Raw genomic sequence first — 18,730 nt, 5'->3', positions numbered from 1 at the left:
AGTCATTGAAAATCTCCCATCCAAAAAAGCCCAGGACCAAGGTTTAGTGCAAAATTGGAACAGACCTGCAAAGAAGAACTAATACCAATACTCTTCAAAGTATTCCACAAAATAGAAACAAAAGGAACACTACCCAGTTCATTCTATGAAGTCACAAGTACGCTCATACCTAAACCACACAAAGTCCCAACGAAGAAAGAGAACATCAGACCAATTTCACTTATGAATATTGATGCAAAAGTACTCAATAAAATTTTCCCAAACTGAATCTAAGAACACATCAAAATGATCATCCATCATGATCAAGTAGGCTTCATCCCAGGGATACAGGGATGGTTTAATATACAGAAATCCATCAACATAATTGATTATATAAACAAACTCAAAAAAAAAACCCATATGATCATTTCATTGGATGTTGAGAAATCATTTGATAAAATTCAACACTCCTTCAGTCTTGTAAAGTTCAGGAATTCAAGGCCCATACCTAAACATATTAAAAGCAATATACACCAAACAAGTAGCCAACACCAAACTAAATGCAGAGAACCTCGAAGAATTCCACTAAAGTCGGGGACTAGACAACATTGCTCACTCTCTCCCTACCTATTCAATATAGTACTGGAAGTACTAGCCAGAGCATGTAGACAACAAAAGGAGGGTAAATGGATACAAATAGGAAAGGAAGAAGTCAAAGTATCACATTTTCAGATGATATGATAGTACACTTAAGTGACTCCAAAAATTCCACCAGAGAACTCCTAAATCTGATGAAGAAATGCAGAAAGGTCGCTGGATAAAAATTATCTCAAACAAAGCACTAGCCTTCTTCTACTCAAAGGATAAACAGGCTGAGAAAGAAATTAAGAAAACGATACCCTTCAGAATAGTCACAAATAATATTACATACTTTGGTGTGACTCTAACCAAGCAAGTGAAAGATCTGTATGAGAAGAACTTCAAATTTTTGAAGAAAGAAACAGAAGAGCTCAGAAGATGGAAAGATCTCCCATGCTCATAGATTGGCAGGATTAATACAGTAAAAGCTGATATCTTAACAAAATCAGTCTACAGATTCCATGCAATCCCCATCAAAATCCAAACTCAATTCTTTATAGACTTAGAAAGAGCAATTTGCAAATTTATTTGTAATAAACAGAAACAGAGGATAGCAAAAACTACTCTCAACAGTAAAAGAACTTCTGGGAGAATCAGCATCCCTGACCTCAAGATTTACTACAGAGCAATAGTGATAAAAACTCCATGGTATTGGTACAGAGACAGACAGGTTGATCAATGGAATAGAACTGAAGACCTAGAAATGAACCCACATATCTATGGCCACTTGATCTTTGACAAAGGAGCTAAACCCATCCAGTGGAAAACAGACAGCATTTCAACAAATGGTGCTGGTTCAAGTGGAGGGCAGCATGTAGAAAAATGCACACTGATCCATTCTTATCTCTTTGTACAAAGCTGAGGTTCAGTGGATCAAGGACCTACACATAAAACCAGAGACACTGAAAATAGTAGAAGACAAAATGGTTAAGAGCTTTGAACACATGGGCCCATGGGAAAATTTCTTGAACATCTAAACACCTATTTTAACTTATGCTCTAATGTCAAGAATCAATGAATGGGACCTCAGAAAATTGCAAAGCTTCTGTAAGGCAAAGGACATTGTCAATAGAATAGAACAGCAACCAAGAGATTGGGAAAATATCTTTATGAATCCTATACCCAATAGAGGGCTAATATCCAACATGTACATAGAACTCAAGAAGTTAGTCTTCAGAGAACCAAGTAATAAAATATGAGGTACAGAGTGAACAAAGAATTCTCAAATGAGGAATGTCAAATGGCCAAGAAGCACCTAAAGAAATGTGCATCATCCTTAGTCATCAGGGAAGTGCAAATCAAAACAATCCTGAGATTCCACCTCATATTAGTCAGAACATTTATGATCAAAACATAGATGAGAGCAGATGCTGGCAAGGATGTGGAGAAAGAGGAACACTCCTCTATTGTTGGTGGAATTACAAGATGGTACAACCACTCTGGAAATCAGTCTGGAGGTTCCTAAAAACAATGGACATAGCACTACCTGAGGACCCAGCTATACCATACCTGAGCACATACGTAAAAGATGCTCTAACATATAACAAGGACCCATGCTCCACTATGTTCACAGCATCCTTATTTATAATAGCCAGACAGTAGAAAGAACCCAGATGTTCTTCAACAGAAGAATGGAGACAGAAAATGTGGTACATTTATACAATGGAGTACTACTCAGCTATTAAAAACAATGACTTCATGCAATTCTTAGGCAAATGAATAGAATGAAAAAATATCATGCTGAGCAAGGGAAGCAGTCACAAAAGAACACACAAGGTTTGCCCCCACTGGTAAGTGGATATTTTCTCAAAAGCCCAGAATAGCCAAGACACAATTCACAGACCAAACAAAGTTCAAGAAGGAGGAAGACCAAGGTGTAGATGCTTTAGTCCTTCTTAGAAGGGGGAACAAAATACTCAAGGGAGGAAATACGGAGACAAAATATGGAGCAGAGGCTGAAGAATGGCCATCCAGAGACTGTCCTACCTGGGGTATCCTACATACATACTCCAAACCCATACACTACAGTGGATGTCAAGAAGTGCTTGCTGACAGGAGTCTGACAAATGCAGAGGCAGATGTTCGTGGCCAGACATTGGACTGAGCATGGAGTCCCCAATGGATGAGTTAGAGGAAGGACCTAAGGAGCTGAAGACGTTTGCAAACCATAGGAATAATAATAATATCAATGAATCAGCCTCCCCTCCGCCCCCATAGCTCCCAGGGACTAAATCACCAACCAAAGTGTACACATGGAGGGACTAATGACTCTACCTGCATATATAGCAGAGGATGGGAAGAGAGGTCCTGGGAAGGCTCGGTGCCCAGGCTCAGGGCAAAGACAGAATGGAGAGGTGGGAGTCAGTGGGTGGGTAGGTGAGCACCCTCATAGAAGCAAGGGGAAAGAAGATGGTATAGGGGGTTTCTGGAGGGCAATCCAGGAAAGGGGATAATATTTAAAATGTAAATAAATAAATAATTTTTTAAAAAGTGATGTCACAATCCCCAGTAACTTCACCGAGTTTTCACATATACAGCTCCCATTGACATTGTATGGTTTATCACCTTCATGGCTCTGGAACCCAAAGGCTTGATGCTTGATTGTGTGAAATGCTAGAGAGAAGCTTGACAAAGCAGGCAGCAGGACTAGAATGGAGAAAATAGATTCTGACTTAGGAGGAAAATAACTGTTATTTCATATAATAAAATGCTAAATATTGTTTCCCTGACTCAAAGGCATTCACACAAAGTAAGCCTAGAATTCCTTTCATCACTTCCAAGTTAGTGTTACTGGAAAGTAAGCATGGCTTTTAACTTTGGTCTAACCCACGTTCTTGTCATACTTTGTCATCTTAAACCAAGTAAGCTATGAGGTAAAGCATGGACAAAGAATTCTCATTATAAGTTGATTCTGAATGTTTGGGGATTAAGAACAGAAACGGGAAAATAACTGAATGAGTGTCTATCAGAATGTAATTCAGGACTGACAGTTTTTCAATTATTAATTTGAAGGTCTTGAAAATATATAAAAATGATTCAACCTAGTCAATATATTATTATCATCATAATAATAATCCCATATTCCAATAGGCAACAGAATTAGTCAATTTGTTAAAAGAGTTCTGCATATCCCAAATCATCTTTGAAATGTACTAACAATTAGAAATATCATCATGGTAAACTTTACAAAAGAAGAGGACTCAAAATAAACGTATGTCAGTTTCTGTATATGTAGTTTATATCATATACACCCATTATACATTCTGTCTTTGATAGGGTTTTTATTGCTGTGATAAAACACTGTGACCAAAAGAAACTTGTGAAGAAAAGGGATTGTTTCAACATGTAGATACACATCACAGTCTGTTACTGAGGGATGTCAAGGTAATAATTTAAATTTGACAGAATCTGGAGGAAGAAAGTGATTTACACACACACACACACACACACACACACACAGAGAGAGAGAGAGAGAGAGAGAGAGAGAGAGAGAGAGAGAGAGAAACAGACAGACAGAGTCAGAGAGACAGAGACAGAGAGACAGGCAGAGAGAGAGAGACAGACAGACAGACAGAGAGAGAGAGAGAGAGAGAGAGAGAGACCATGGAGGAAAGCTGCTTAGTGGCATATTCTATGTGGCTTACCCTTCCTACTTTCTTATGCACCCCAGAACTCCCTACAATGTCCTGGGCCTTCACACATCAATCACTAAATACCATAAAATTCCCCATATTCAATGCCAATCACATTCAGGCATTTTCTCAGTAGAGGTACTCTTGTCCCAAATGACTCCAAATCTGTGTCAAGTGGATGACAAAAAAATTTGATCCATTGTCAACTTTTAATGTGAGGAGCGGGTGTGGCAGCAGTCCCAAGATGGTGCCCGGGACTGCAGCTAAGTCTTATGACTTACAACTGACTTCCCCATACACCTGAAAATAAGCCACAACCATCGTGAGAGCTGCACAGGTGCACCAGGAAGCTGGCGGTGTAAACAAGTCCATATTTGGTGGAGACATGCCCCTGCCGCCCTGATTGGCTGAAGCTGCATGCCTGGTGAGGTGACGTGGCCTGCCGTGAGTGGGTGGGGGCTGAGAGTATATAAGCAGACCTCCCTGGGTTCCCAGGGTCCCCGTGTAGCAGCATCAAGGCATTCCTGCAATAAAGGCTATTGAGAAGAATCCGACCGTGTTGTGTCTTCCTTGCTGGTCGAGGTGGGCGCAACATTTTACCACAACTATGTCACTGTTAAACTATAACCTTTCCTTTTCTTTTCATCCCCACAGTCTCACGTTATATTAATATGGTAATATAAACATTCTAATTTTTAAAAGTCCCATATTGTTTAAAAATTCAAACACTATATGTTCAGTCTCTTTAATTATCTATTATTTATTATTTAATTAAAGATCAAAGCATGTAAAAATATCTAAAGTCTCACCAACATTCTCAAATCTCTTGAAAATTTCAAAGTCTTCCAATTGTTATCCTTTAAAATAAAAATCAAGTTAATATTTTTTTTTCAAGAGAGGAATCTAGGACCTAGTCACAATACAATTAAAAAAACCTAAAGTCCAGCTGTATAACATCAGACTTCTGGGATTCCCAGTTGTGTAGGATCTAAAGGGCTTGATTGCAGCACGTCTGTGGTTTATAATAGACTTGGGTTGGTTTCACTCCATAACTACTGTTATTCTTGGTGGTTGTTCCATGATATTAGCATCTAACAATATATGGGTCTCCCCTGCTGTAACTGGGTTGCACATTGACCTGTAGACATTCTAGGACTGTTTTCAGCTACAGCTGACCAGCCACAGATTCTGTCTGTCTGTCTGTCTGTCTGTCTGTCTGTCTGTCTGTCTGTATATGCTTGCTCATTTTTGAGACCCTGTCTATTTAGCCCCAGATATCCTGAACTCACTAGATAGACCAGGTTGGCCTTGATCTCCCAGCTCTACCTACCTCTGGCTCCCACCACACATTAAAAACATTTGCCACCACACCTGGTTAGATTCTTAATTTAAAATTACATATGAATGGCCCAAGTAGAGTTTTTGTTTCCCTCTGAATATCATAAGCCAGGCCTCTTTTGTCTGAATTTCTCTCAGTATTCTCTCTCAAGATCCTGCAAAACAATCCTCTGAGCACTAAGCACTGAGCACTCAGTAGCTTTTATAACCCATAGCTCAAATTACCACTATAATTCTCCCCAAAACACAGGGTCAGGTCTCAGCAATCCAAATTATTGGTATTAATTTCTTTTTTAGTTGGGATTTCTATTACTATCATAAAACAAAATGAACAAAAGTAATGGGGAGAAAGTGATTTCAGCTTGAAGCTCCACATCACAGTTTATCACTGATGGAAATCAAGGCAATAACTCAGACAGGTCAGGAACCAGAGGCAGAAACTGATACAAAGGCTGTGAAGAAGTGAAGCTTCTGGCTCGATCCTCATGATATGCTCAGCATGATTTCATACATACCCCCAGATATAAAGAGACTTACCATGGCAAGCCAATGCCTCAAAGGCCTTGTCTCTCCCAGATCAACCACTAATCCAAAAATCCCCACCATGGGCAAGTTTGGTGGGGGCATTTTTTAAACTGATGCTCTTTCTTCCCAATTAGCATGTATCACGAAGAATACATAAACCAACTTGCACACACATATATTTGTGGAGTCAAAAATGCTTTTTCTCTGAAACCACATAAATGGGGCCAAAGTGTGTTCTTCCTCATCTCAGTACTCCAAGGCATTGTCACATGCAGTGTAATAGCTTAATTTTACTCATCTTCTGGGTGGGTTAAGGAATAGAGGGACAGTAAACTACTGTTTCTGGGTTTGTCTGAAGACATTCCTGGAGGAGATACACAGTTGGATTAGCAAAGAAATTAAAGAAACTCATCCTTATCAGTGTGGCTAAGTGCTTGTCAGTGCTGGCAATTACAGAGCACTCAGGGCAAATGAGTCCACACTCTCTTTTGGAGCTGTGACATCTATTTATCCTCTTCTGTCCTGTGATATAAGGGCTCTAAGTTCTTGGGCCTTCCTGGCCGAAGAATGGGACCCATTTCTTAGTGGTTAGGCCTCATACTAGGAGTTACATCATCAGCTTCCATGATGTCCAGTCTTGTGAACCACTCAGTACTCTCCAATCTGAGATTTCTCAGCATCCATAATTTTATCAGCTGTGGCTCCACTTTTCTGCTTCTTTCCTTGTGGTGTCCAGGTGCTGCAGTACACCAAACAGGGAAGAATGGAGCTGAACTGAGTTCCATGGTCCATGGGAGTAGAGCTAGGGACTGGGGCAGAAGTTTGTCCCGGATATCTCAGTGTGACATCTCTTGAATGTTGCAGCTCTTTTAGAGGATGTTCAGTGAAACAGCTCTCTCAGACAGTATTCAACAAAACAGCTTGTGTGCATATACTTTATTCTGTGTGAACCAAGGGTTACATAGTTTTGTGGACGTGGGTGAGAAAATCTAGGCTGGGCCGAAGGCTAAGCTATTGCGATGCCTCATTAGCATGGGGAGGCATTCCAGGGATCTCAGGTGCAGCTTTGCCAGATGTTTGCCGGATGTTCCTCAGGTAGTCAGGGTAGCATCCAGGATTCCCAGGTAGAGAAGAGAAATCCCTAAAGACAAAGGGAGTTCACCATTTTGCACCAAGCTCAGGGCTTTCTGGTAATGTCAGGTTTTGATCTTAGCAGCAGGGTTTCCCAACCATCAGAAAATTTCCACAATAAATTCTGTCATCATATATCTATGTGCATTCCTGTGGTTTATTTTCTCAAAAGACTTTAAGACACATTTAAAAATCTTATTTATTAAGAAAACAGTTTGATCAGGAAGGTTATATATTCCAGTTTGCCCAGCACAACCCTAAATCCTAGAGTAATTCTCCAGAGCTCAGCATTATACTTCTGAAAGTGTCCTGGTCCAATCCATTATTGATTATTCAACTGAGAACAATCTGAAGAAAGACTGCAGATTTATTCCTTCAGCACATCAAGTAGGTCAATCAAATTCTAAGCCTTGTTACTTTTTTTTCCATTTATAAAACAGAATCAGAAAAATAACATCTTTATCAGATGGCGATAAGAATTACATACATTGATTATTAGGCTATTAAAACTAGTGGCTTCTTGAGTAAATAAATACAAATTGTTATCTCAAACACCTTGGTATGTTTTCCTGATTTAAAATAGCCTGAAAGCCTGTCTTTCCCCACATAAGTAATGCCTATAATCCCCCTAGCACATGCTTCTGCCACCTCACCGATCGTCCCTGTTGGTTCATCCTTCATCCCTTTCCTTCTGTCAGAGGGGCAACTCCATGCCTCCTTGTCCAGATCTAGCTTTAAAGATGCCACTTTTGAAAGAAACTCCATCATTGCCCACTAATTTAAAACTGAGTTTTGAAAATAGCTTATGGTTAGAATTCACAGGAAGTCACATCCGTCGCTCTGGGATTGCCAAGAAGAAAAGTGCTGGAACTTTTCCTAATCTGTCTTCTGTTCCTTTGTGAGTGGGTGTTCATACTCACATAGCCTGCATCATGGCCAGGAAGGTTTACCTCTGGAGGGGAGGTTAGATGGGAAGGCAGGGAGACTCTCGCTGGGAGCAGACGCCAGTGTGGAGGTGGCAGGATGGTCCTGCATATCAGAGCTCCTGCTGAGAGGGAGATGGATAGCTGTGGAAAGGATGCTTTAATTGACTCCAGCACTGTAGTCCTCGTGGAGAACAGAAAACTATTATTTAAACAGATGGCAAGCCTGCCCATCCATAACCAGGCATTTAATGAGATAAGCCAGAACAGGCAGGGTTGTAGGTGTGTGAGTCCAGACCATTTTGGAAGACATCAACTTAATTGCATTTCTATTTTTGTGAAATCTGTTCCCAGATGCCCACCTTGCCCTCTATACTACCTTCCCTCTTTCCCTTTATTTTTGTCTTTCCCATCTTTCTGGTTTGAGGGTCATAACTAGGTGGACATTTTGTTCTATCCATTTTACCAAATGGAGATGGACCTGGGAAAGCTTTGGGAAGCTAATGATGGATAGGGTTTGGATTTGGATTTCTGCCCAGCTTTTTGTGAATATTTTTTTTTCTTCCAGAAATTGGAATTGTAACCTCTCGTCCATAGCACCTCCCTTTTTCAGTTTGAAAATGTAATATATAAAATGAAACAGTCAAGTATTTAGAGGCTGACCCTTAGTAGGTGTTTCTTAAGCCTTTGATCAGAAATATCCTTCAAGGGCTCCTCTGAGGACTTTTTTCTCATCAGCTAGTGCTATCTGGGGAAGCTGGGGAAGCTAGTCAAAATTTGTTTCTATGATTGTGCATCTGACTGTTACAGCATGACTCTGGCCCTGATACTATTTTCTGCTTCCTGACCCATAACATGTGAACAACTAGCTTTCCATTCTCCCACTGTATGACTCAGCTGTAACACAGAGTCTGATTGCAATCATGGTCTGAAATTTTAAAGTCTTGAACCAAAATACACCCTGCCTACCTTAAGCTTTTCTTCCAAGTGTTTTAGCAAAGAGGAAAGACTCCAGTGCAATCCTCAATTTGAAAACACTAAGCTGTTTGTTTTGTTCTGTTTGGGTTATTTACTTACCTACTGATTGGCTTTTTGAGCCTCCCAAATGCTAAGGCAGTGCTCTACCATTAAGATACTGCGGTGGTTTGAATGGGAATGGAATCCATAGGCTTCTATGTATGAATGTTGGTTCCTACTTGGTGAAACTGTTTGGGAAGGATTAGGAGGTGTGCCCTTTTGTGGGACAGTTAAAGGCAGCCTGGTTTCTGGTTGAGTTAGGTTTAAAACTCTGGTTTAAAACTCTCAGTAGGTGATCCTACAAGGGACAGTAGGCAGAACATGACCACAGATCTCCATTTTAATGAGGTACCTAAAGACTTGAAGGGCTTAGTCAATTAAGTTCTTCTTCCTAGACACTGCTCCCTGTAAAAGGTATTTAACCTCAGGCCCACCCTGAGAAAGTAGGGTACAGTTTCACTCATCACAACTCTCCACCATGATAATAAACGCTTTAAAATCGTGGACTGCCTCTTCTTCTCGGGATCCACTGTGGGGAACAATGGAGCAGGTTTTCCTCTGAAGAGCCACGTCTAATCTCCCAGACGAGGCCTCTCTGTGCTCCCAGCCATGGACTCCTGAGTCCAAGCTGCCCACTGACCAAGCCAAGGACACTCTCCTCCTTGAGAGATTCAGCCAGAGTTTTCTACTCCCCAGTTTCCCTTTGGCCCCAGGAAGATCCACTCCATTCTCATTTCTTCCATGGCATCCAGCAGCGTCTGGGATGCCCAAGAGTCAGCGAACCAACTGTCCCCATCCACTGCACAGGCTTGGGAACCCCGAGCCAATTCTGGCAGTCTCCAGGACCCCAGACTGTGCTCCCCCACCCCAGAACAGGGTCCTGCAACTTCTCACAGCCTGACATCCACTTGGCGTTGGCATAGGGTACACACAATCAAAACTCCCATATCCCGCGTCACCGAATGGTCCAAGGCCACCATTTTAACTCATACACTTTGGAGGAGTTGTGGACTTGGAGGTCTCAGAAGTCCACAGCATTCCCAGTAGCCACCCCTCTCCTCTTCTCCCCACTACTTTCTGTCTCATGTGCTTCCGTATAAGATGTAAGCTCTCATCAACTGTTCCAATGCCATCCCTGCCTTCTGATGCCCTGATTCCCAACGTGATAGTCATGGATTCATTCTCAGAAACATTAATCTATTCCCCAACTAAATGCCTTATCTCATAATGATCATGGTGTATCTTCACAGTAATAGAACAGTAATTAAGACAGTAACATTCAGGTCTTTACTTTTAGTTTTTTAACTTTAAAATTTTCTCAGATAGGTTTAGTTATAGTATTCAGGCTATCCTTGAACACATAGTGATTGATTGCCTTAACCTTTCAAGTGGCTGGGATTACAGGTCCACGCTACCATATCTAGCTCAGTTACTCTTAAAGGTGAAATTTAGTATCCCATCTGTAATAATTCTAAATTCATTGCAGGATTTTGATATCCTGAATATTTGAGATTATTGTGTAATATAATTTTAACATAGTCATGAAAACATTCCTTTTTTAGGTTTCTTTTCTTTTTTATTGGATATTTTACTTATTTACATTTCAAATGTTATACCCTTTACCAGTTTCCCCTCCAGAAACATCCTTTCCCATCTTCCCTCCCTCTGCTTCTATGAAGGTACTACACCACAAACCTACACACTCCCACCTCCATATCCTGGCATTCCCTAACATTGGAGCATCTAGCTTTTCAAGGACCAAGGGTCTCTCCTCCCATTGATGTCCTAAAAGGCTATACTCTTCTACATATGTGTATATAGCCATGGGTCGCTTCATGTGTACTCTTGGGTTGGTGGTTTACTCCCTGGGACCTACAGGGTGTCTGGTTGGTTGATATTGTTTTCCTATTTGTTGCAAACCCCATCAACTTCTTCAGTCCTTCCTCTAACTCAACCATTGGGGACACATTGCTCAGTCCAATGGTTGGATATGAGCATCTGTATATGTCAGGCTCTGGCAGAGCCTCTCAGGAGATAGCTGTATCAGGCTCCTGTCAGCAAATACTTCTTGGCCTCCACTGTAGTGTATGGGTTTGGTATCTGTATGTGGGATGCCACAAGTGGGACAGTTTCTGGATGGACTCTCTTTAGTCTCTGCTTCACATTTTGTCCCAGTATTTACTCCCTTGAGTATTGTTTTCCCCTTCTAAGAAGAACTGAAGCATCCACACTTTGGTCTTCCTCCTTCTCAAACTTCATTTGGTCTGTGAATTGTGTCTTGGGTATTCTGGGCTTTTGGGCAAATATCCACTTACCAGTGAGCCCAAACCTTGTGTGCTCCATTGTGACTGCTTACCTTGCTCAGCATGATATTTTCTCATTCCTATTTTCTCATTCCATTCATTTGCCTAAGAATTGCATGAAGTCATTGTTTTTAATAGCTGAGTAGTACTCTATTGTGTAAATGTACTACATTTTCTGTCTCAATTCCTCTGTTGAAGGACATCTGAGGTCTTTCCAGTGTCTGGCTATTATAAATAAGGCTGCCATGAACATAGTGGAGCATGTGTCCTTGTTATATATTGGAGCATATTTGAGTATATGACCAGGAGTGGTATAGCTGCGTCCATAGGTAGTACTATGTCCAATGTTGTGAGGAGCCTCCAGACTGACTTCCAGAGTGGTTGCACCAATTTGCACTCCTACCAAAAATGGAGGAGTGTTCCTCTTTCTCCACATCCTAGCCAGCATCTTCTGTCATCTGAGGTTCTGATCATAACCATTCTGACTTGTATGAAGTGGAATCTCAGGGTAATTTTGGTATGCATTTCCCAGATAACTAAGGATATTGAACATTTTGTTAGGTGCTTCTCGGCCATTTGATATTCCTCGGTTGAAAATTTTTTATTTTGCTCTGGACATTGTTTTTTAATAGGGTTACTTGGTTCTCTGGAGGCTAACTTCTTTTTTTTTTTTTTAATTAGGTATTTTCCTCGTTTACATTTTCAATGCTATCCCAAAGGTCCCCCATGCCCCCCCCAACCCCCTAACCACCCACTCCCCCTTTTTGGCCCTGGCGTTCCCCTGTACTGGGACATATAAAGTTTGCAAGTCCAATGGGCCTCTCTTTGCAGTGATGGCCGACTAGGCCATCTTTTGATACATATGCAGCTAGAGACAAGAGCTCCGGGGTACTGCTTAGTTCATATTGTTGTTCCACCTATAGGGTTGCAGTTCCCTTTAGCTCCTTGGGTAATTTCTCTAGCTCCTTCATTGGGGGCCGTGTGACCCATCCAATAGCTGACTGTGATCATCCACTTCTGTGTTTGCTAGGCCCTGGCATAGTCTCACAAGAGATAGCTATATCTGGGTCCTTTCAGCAAAATCTTGCTAGTGTATGCAATGGTGTCAGCATTTGGAAGCTGATTATGGGATGGATCCCTGCATATGGCAGTCTCTAGATGGTCAATCCTTTCGTCACAGCTCCAAACTTTGTCTCTGTAACTCCTTCCATGGGTGTTTTGTTCCCAATTCTAAGAAGGGTAAAGTGTCCACACTTTGGTCTTTGTTCTTCTTGAATTTCATGCGTTTGGCGAGTTATATCTTATATCTTGGGTATCCTAAGTTTCTGGGCTAATATCCACTTATCAGTGAGTACATATTGTGCAAGTTCCTTTGTGATTGGGTTACCTCATTCAGGATGATACCCTCCAGGTCCATCCATTTGCCTAGGAATTTCATAAATTCATTTTTTAATAGCTGAGTAGCATTCCATTGTGTAAATGTACCATATTTTCTGTATCCATTCCTCTGTTGAGGGGCATCTGGGTTCTTTCCACCTTCTGGCTATTATAAATAAGGCTGCTATGAACATAGTGGAGCATGTGTCCTTCTTACCGGTTGGGACATCATCTGGATATATGCCCAGGAGAGGTATTGCTGGATCCTCCGGTAGTACTATGTCCAGTTTTCTGAGGAACCGCCAGACTGATTTCCAGAGTGGTTGTACAAGCTTGCAATCCCACCAACAATGGAGGAGTGTTCCCCTTCCTCCACATCCTAGCCAGCATCTGCTGTCACCTTAATTTTTCATCTTAGCCATTCTGACTGGTGTGAGGTGGAATCTCAGGGTTGTTTTGATTTGCATTTCCCTGATGATTAAGGATGTTGAACATTTTTTCAGGTGTTTCTCTGCCATTCGGTATTCCTCAGGTGAGAATTCTTTGTTTAGCTCTGAGCCCCATTTATTAATGGGGTTATTTGATTTTCTGGAGTCCACCTTCTTGAGTTCTTTATATATATTGGATATTAGTCCCCTATCCGATTTGGGATAGGTAAAGATCCTTTCCCAATCTGTTAGTGGCCTTTTTGTCTTATTGACGGTGTCTTTTGCTTTGCAGAAGCTTTGCAAGTTTATGAGGTCCCATTTATTGATTCTTGATCTTACAGCACAAGCCATTGCTGTTCTATTCAGGAATTTTTCCCCTGTACCCATATCTTTGAGGCTTTTCTCTACTTTCTCCTCTATAAGTTTCAGTGTCACTGGTTTTATGTGGAGTTCCTTAATCCACTTAGATTTGACCTTAGTACAAGGAGATAGAAATGGATCAATTCGCATTCTTCTACATGATAACAACCAGTTGTGCCAGCACCATTTGTTGAAAATGCTGTCTTTTTTCCACTGGATGGTTTTAGCTCCCTTGTCAAAGATCAAGTGACCATAGGTGTGTGGATTCATCTCTGGGTCTTCAATTCTGTTCCATTGGTCTACTTGTCTGTCACTATACCAGTACCATGCAGTTTTGATCACAATTGCTCTGTAGTACAGTTTTAGGTTCGGCATGGTGATTCCACCAGAGGTTCTTTTATCCTTGAGAAGAGTTTTTGCTATCCTCGATTTTTTGTTATTCCAGATGAATCTGCCGATTGCCCTTTCTAATTCGTTGAAGAATTGAGTTGGAATTGTGATGGGGATTGCATTGAATCTGTAGATTGCTTTTGGCAAGATAGCCATTTTTACAATGTTGATCCTGCCAATCCATGAGCATGGGAGATCTTTCCATCTTCTGAGATCTTCTTTAATTTCTTCTTTAGAGACTTGAAGTTCTTATCATACAGATCTTTCACTTTGGAGGCTAACTTCTTGATTTCAATCTATATATTGGATATTAGCCCTCTATTGGATGTAGGATTCATAAGATGTTTTCCCAGGCTTTTGTATGCCATTTTGTCCCATTGAGAATGTCCTTTGCCTTACACAAGCTTTGCAGTTTTCTGACGTCCCATTTGTTGATTCTTGATGTTAGAACATGAGCTAAAACAGGTTTTCTGTTCAGGAAAATTTCTCCTGTGCCCATGTGTTCAATGCTCTTCCCCACTTTGTCTTTTACTATTTTCAGTGTCTTTGGTTTTATGTGTAGGTCCTTGATCCACTGAACCTCAGCTTTGTACAAAGAGATAAAAATGGATCAGTGTGCATTTTTCTACATACTGCCCTCCACTTGAACCAGAACCATTTGTTGAAAATGCTGTCTGTTTTCCAGTGGATGGGTTTAGCTCCTTTGTCAAAGATCAAGTGACCATAGGTATGTGGGTTCATTTCTAGGTCTTCAGTTCTATTCCATTGATCAACCTGTCTGTCTCTGTACCAATACCATGGAGTTTTTATCACTATTGCTCTGTAGTAAAGCTTGAGGTCAGGGATGCTGATTCCCCCAGATGTTCTTTTACTATTGAGTATATCTTTTGCTATCCTCTGTTTTTGGTTATTCCAACTGAATTTGCAAATTGATCTTCCTAAGTCTATAAATAATTGAGTTGGAATTTTGATGGAGATTGCATGGAGTCTGTAGATAGCTTTCAGCAGGATGGACATTTTTACTACAATAATCCTACCAATGTGTAAGCATGGGAGATCTTTCCATCTTCTGAGTCCATTTTTGATTTCTTTCTTCAGAAACTTGAAGTTCTTATCATACAGATCTTTCACTTCCTTGGTTAGAGTCACACCAAGGTATCTTATACTATTTGTGACTATTTTGATGGGTGTCGTTTCCCTAATTTCTTTCTCAGCCTGTTTATCCTTTGAGTAGAAGAAGGCTACTGCTTTGTTTGAGTAATGTTAATTTTTATCCAGCCATTTTGCTGAAGTTATTTCTCAGGTTTAAGAGTTCTCTTGTAGAATTTTTGGAGTCGCTTAGGTTTACTGTCACATCATCTAAAAATGGTGATATTTTGACTTCTTCCTTTCCAATTTGTATACATTTGCCCTCCTTTTGATGTCTAATTCTTGCTATGATTTTCAGTACTATATTGAATATGTAGGGAGAGAGTGAGTAGCCTTGTCTAGTCCCTGATTTTAGTGGAAATGTTTCAAGGTTCTCCCCATTTAGTTTGATGTTGGCTACTGGTTTGCTGTATACTCATTTTATTATGTTTATGTATGGCCCTTGAATTCCTGATCTTCCTAAGACTTTTATCATTTAGGGGAGTTGAATTTTGTCAAATGATGTTTCAGCATCTAATGTAATGATCATATGGGTTGTTTTGAGTTTGTTTATATAATCAATTATGTTGATGGATTTCTGTATATTAAACCATCCCTGCATCTTTGGGATGAAGCCTACTTGATCATGATGAATTATCATTTTGATGTGTTCTTGGATTCAGTTTGGGAAAATTCTATTGAGTATTTTTGCATCAATATTCATAAGTAAATTTGGTCCAAAGTTCAATTTCTTTGTTGGGACTTTGTGTTGTTTAGGTATGAGTGTTATTATGGCTTCATAGAATGAACTGGGTATTGTTCCTTTTGTTTCTATTTTGTGGAATACATTGAAGAGTATTGCTATTTGTCTTCTTTGAAAGTCTGATAGAATTCTGCATGATACCCATCTGGTCCTGGACTTTTTTTGATTGGGAGACTTTTAATGACTGCTTCTACTTTTTTAGGAGTTATGGGACTGTTTAAATGGTTTATCTGATCCTGATTTAACTTTGCTATTTGGTATCTGTCTAGAAAATTGTCCATTTCATTCAGATTTTCCAGTTGTGTTGAGCATAGGATTTTGTAGTAAGATTGAGGATTTTTTTAATTTCCTCAGTTTCTGTTGTTATGTCTCCCTTTAGTTTCTGATTTTGTTAATTTGGGCACTGTCTCTGTGCCCTTTGATTAGTCTGGCTAATTGTTTATCTACCTTGTTGATTTTCTCAAAGAACCAGCTCCTGGTTTTGTTGATTCTTTATATAGTTGTTTTTGCTTGTTTGTTGGTATTTGGTTGATTTCAGCCCTGAGTTTCATTATTTCATGCATGTATTCTGCTTGGTGTATCAGCCTCCTTTTGTTCTAGAGCTTTCAGGTGTGCTGTCAAACTGCTAGTATATGCTTTCTCCAGTTTTGTTTTGGAGGCACTGCTCCTCTTAGCACTGCTTTCATTGTTTCCCATAAGTTCTGTATGTTGTGCCTTCATTTTAATTAAATTCTGAAAAGTCTTTAATTTCTTTATTTATTCCTTGACCAAGTTATCATTGAGTATAGTATTGTTCAGCTTTCATGTTTTTTTGTGGACTCTTTGTAGTAGTTTTTGTTGTTATTGAAGACCATTCTTAGTCTGTGGTGATCTGATAGGATGCATGGGATTATTTCAGTTTTCTTGTATCTGTTGAGGCCTGTTTTGTGGCTGATTACATGGTCAAATTTGGAGAAAGTACCATGATATGCTGAAAAGAAGGTATATTCTTTTGTTTTAGGATGAAATGTTCTATAGATATCTGTAAAATTCATTTGGTTCTTAACTTCTGTTTAGTTTCACTGCTTCTCTGTTTAGTTTCTGTTTCCATGATCTGTCCTTCGCTGAGAGTTGGGTGTTGAAGTTTCTAACTACTATTGTGTGAGTTGCAATGTGTGCTTTGAGCTTTAGTAAAGAGGGTCTTTTTTTTTTATCTTTTATTTATTTTATGAATGCCGATACCCTTGCATTGGGAGCATATGTGTCCCGAATTGAGAGTTAACTTTGGTAGATTTTTTTTCTTTGACTTGTATGAAGTGTTCTTCCTTATCTTTTTTGATAACTTTTGGTTGAAAGACAATTTTTCTTTTGATATTAGAATGGGACCATTTTCTCTGATATTATTTTTCCAGCCTTTTACTCTTAGGTAATTCCTGTCTTTGTCACTGAGGTGTGTTTTCTGTATGCAGCAAAATGCTGGATCCTGTTTTCTTATCCAGTCTGTTAGTCTATGTCTTTTGGGGGGGGGGGTTGAATTGCGTCCATTGATGTTAAGTGATATTAAAGAAAACTGATTGGTGCTTTCTGTTAGTTTTGTTGTTAAAGCTGGAATTGTTTTTGTGTGGCTATCTTCTTTTGGGTTTGTTGAAAGAAGATTATTTTTTGCTTTTTCTAGTGTGTAGTTTCCTTCCTTGTGTTGGTGTTTTCCATCTGTTATCCTTTGTAGGACTTGGGTTGTGAAAAGATATTGTATAAATTTGGTTTCATCATGGAATATTTTGGTTTCTCTATCTATGGTAATTAAGAGTTTTGCTGGGCATAGTAGCCTGTGCTGGCATTTGTGTTCTCTTAGTGTCTATATGACATCTGTCCAGGATCTTCTGAGTTTTATAGTCTCTGACGAGAAGTCAGGTGTAATTCTGATAGGTCTGCCTTTTTATGTTACTTGACTTTTCCCCTTACTGCTTTTAATATTCTTTCTTTGTTTTGTGCATTTGGTGTTTTGATTATTATGTGATGGGAGGAATTTCTTTTCTGGTCAGTCTGTTTGGAATTCTGTAGGCTTCTTGTACGTTCATGAGCCTTTCTTTCTTTAGGTTAGGGAAGTTCTCTTCTATAATTTTGTTGAAGATATTTACTGACACTTTACTTTTCTTTGTTCTATTCTATAACTATTTTCCTTAGGTTTTGGTCCTTATATTGTGTACCGGATTTCCTGGATATTTCGAGTTAGGAGCTATTTTCATTTTGCATTTTTGTTGACTGTTTTGTTAATTTTTTCCTATGGTATCTTCTGCCCCTGAGATTCTGTTTTCTATCTCTTGTATTCTGTTGGTGATACTTCAATCTATGAATCCTGATCTCTTTCCAAGGTTTTTTTCTATCTCCAGGGTTATCTCCCTTTGTGATTTCTTTATTGTTTTTATTTTCATTTTTAGATTCAAGATGGATGGTTCAATTCCTTCACCTCTTTGTATGTGTTTTCCTGTAATTCCTTAAATGATTTTTTTTTCTTCTTTAAGGGCTCCTACCTGCTTCCCTACGTTCTCCTGTATTTCTTTAGGGGAATTATGTATGACCTTCGTAAGGTCTTCTATCAACATCATGAGATGTGATTTTAAATTAGTGTCTTGCTTTTCTGGTGTATGGGGGTATCCAGGGCTTGCTGTGGTGGGAGAACTGGGTTCTGATGATGTTAATTTGTCTTTGTTTTTGTTGCTTTGTTTCTTGTACTTGCATCTCTCCATTTGGCTATCTCTGGTTTTAGTTGGTCTTGCACTTTCTGATAGGAGCTTTTCCCTTCTATGTTCCTGTGAGC

The sequence above is a fragment of the Mus musculus genome, chromosome 13 (assembly GCF_000001635.26).
Source record: "Mus musculus strain C57BL/6J chromosome 13, GRCm38.p6 C57BL/6J".
In the NCBI taxonomy this organism is placed as follows: domain Eukaryota; kingdom Metazoa; phylum Chordata; class Mammalia; order Rodentia; family Muridae; genus Mus; species Mus musculus.
The sequence above is the reverse complement of the archived record's forward strand: the minus strand, read 5'-3'. Positions refer to the sequence as shown.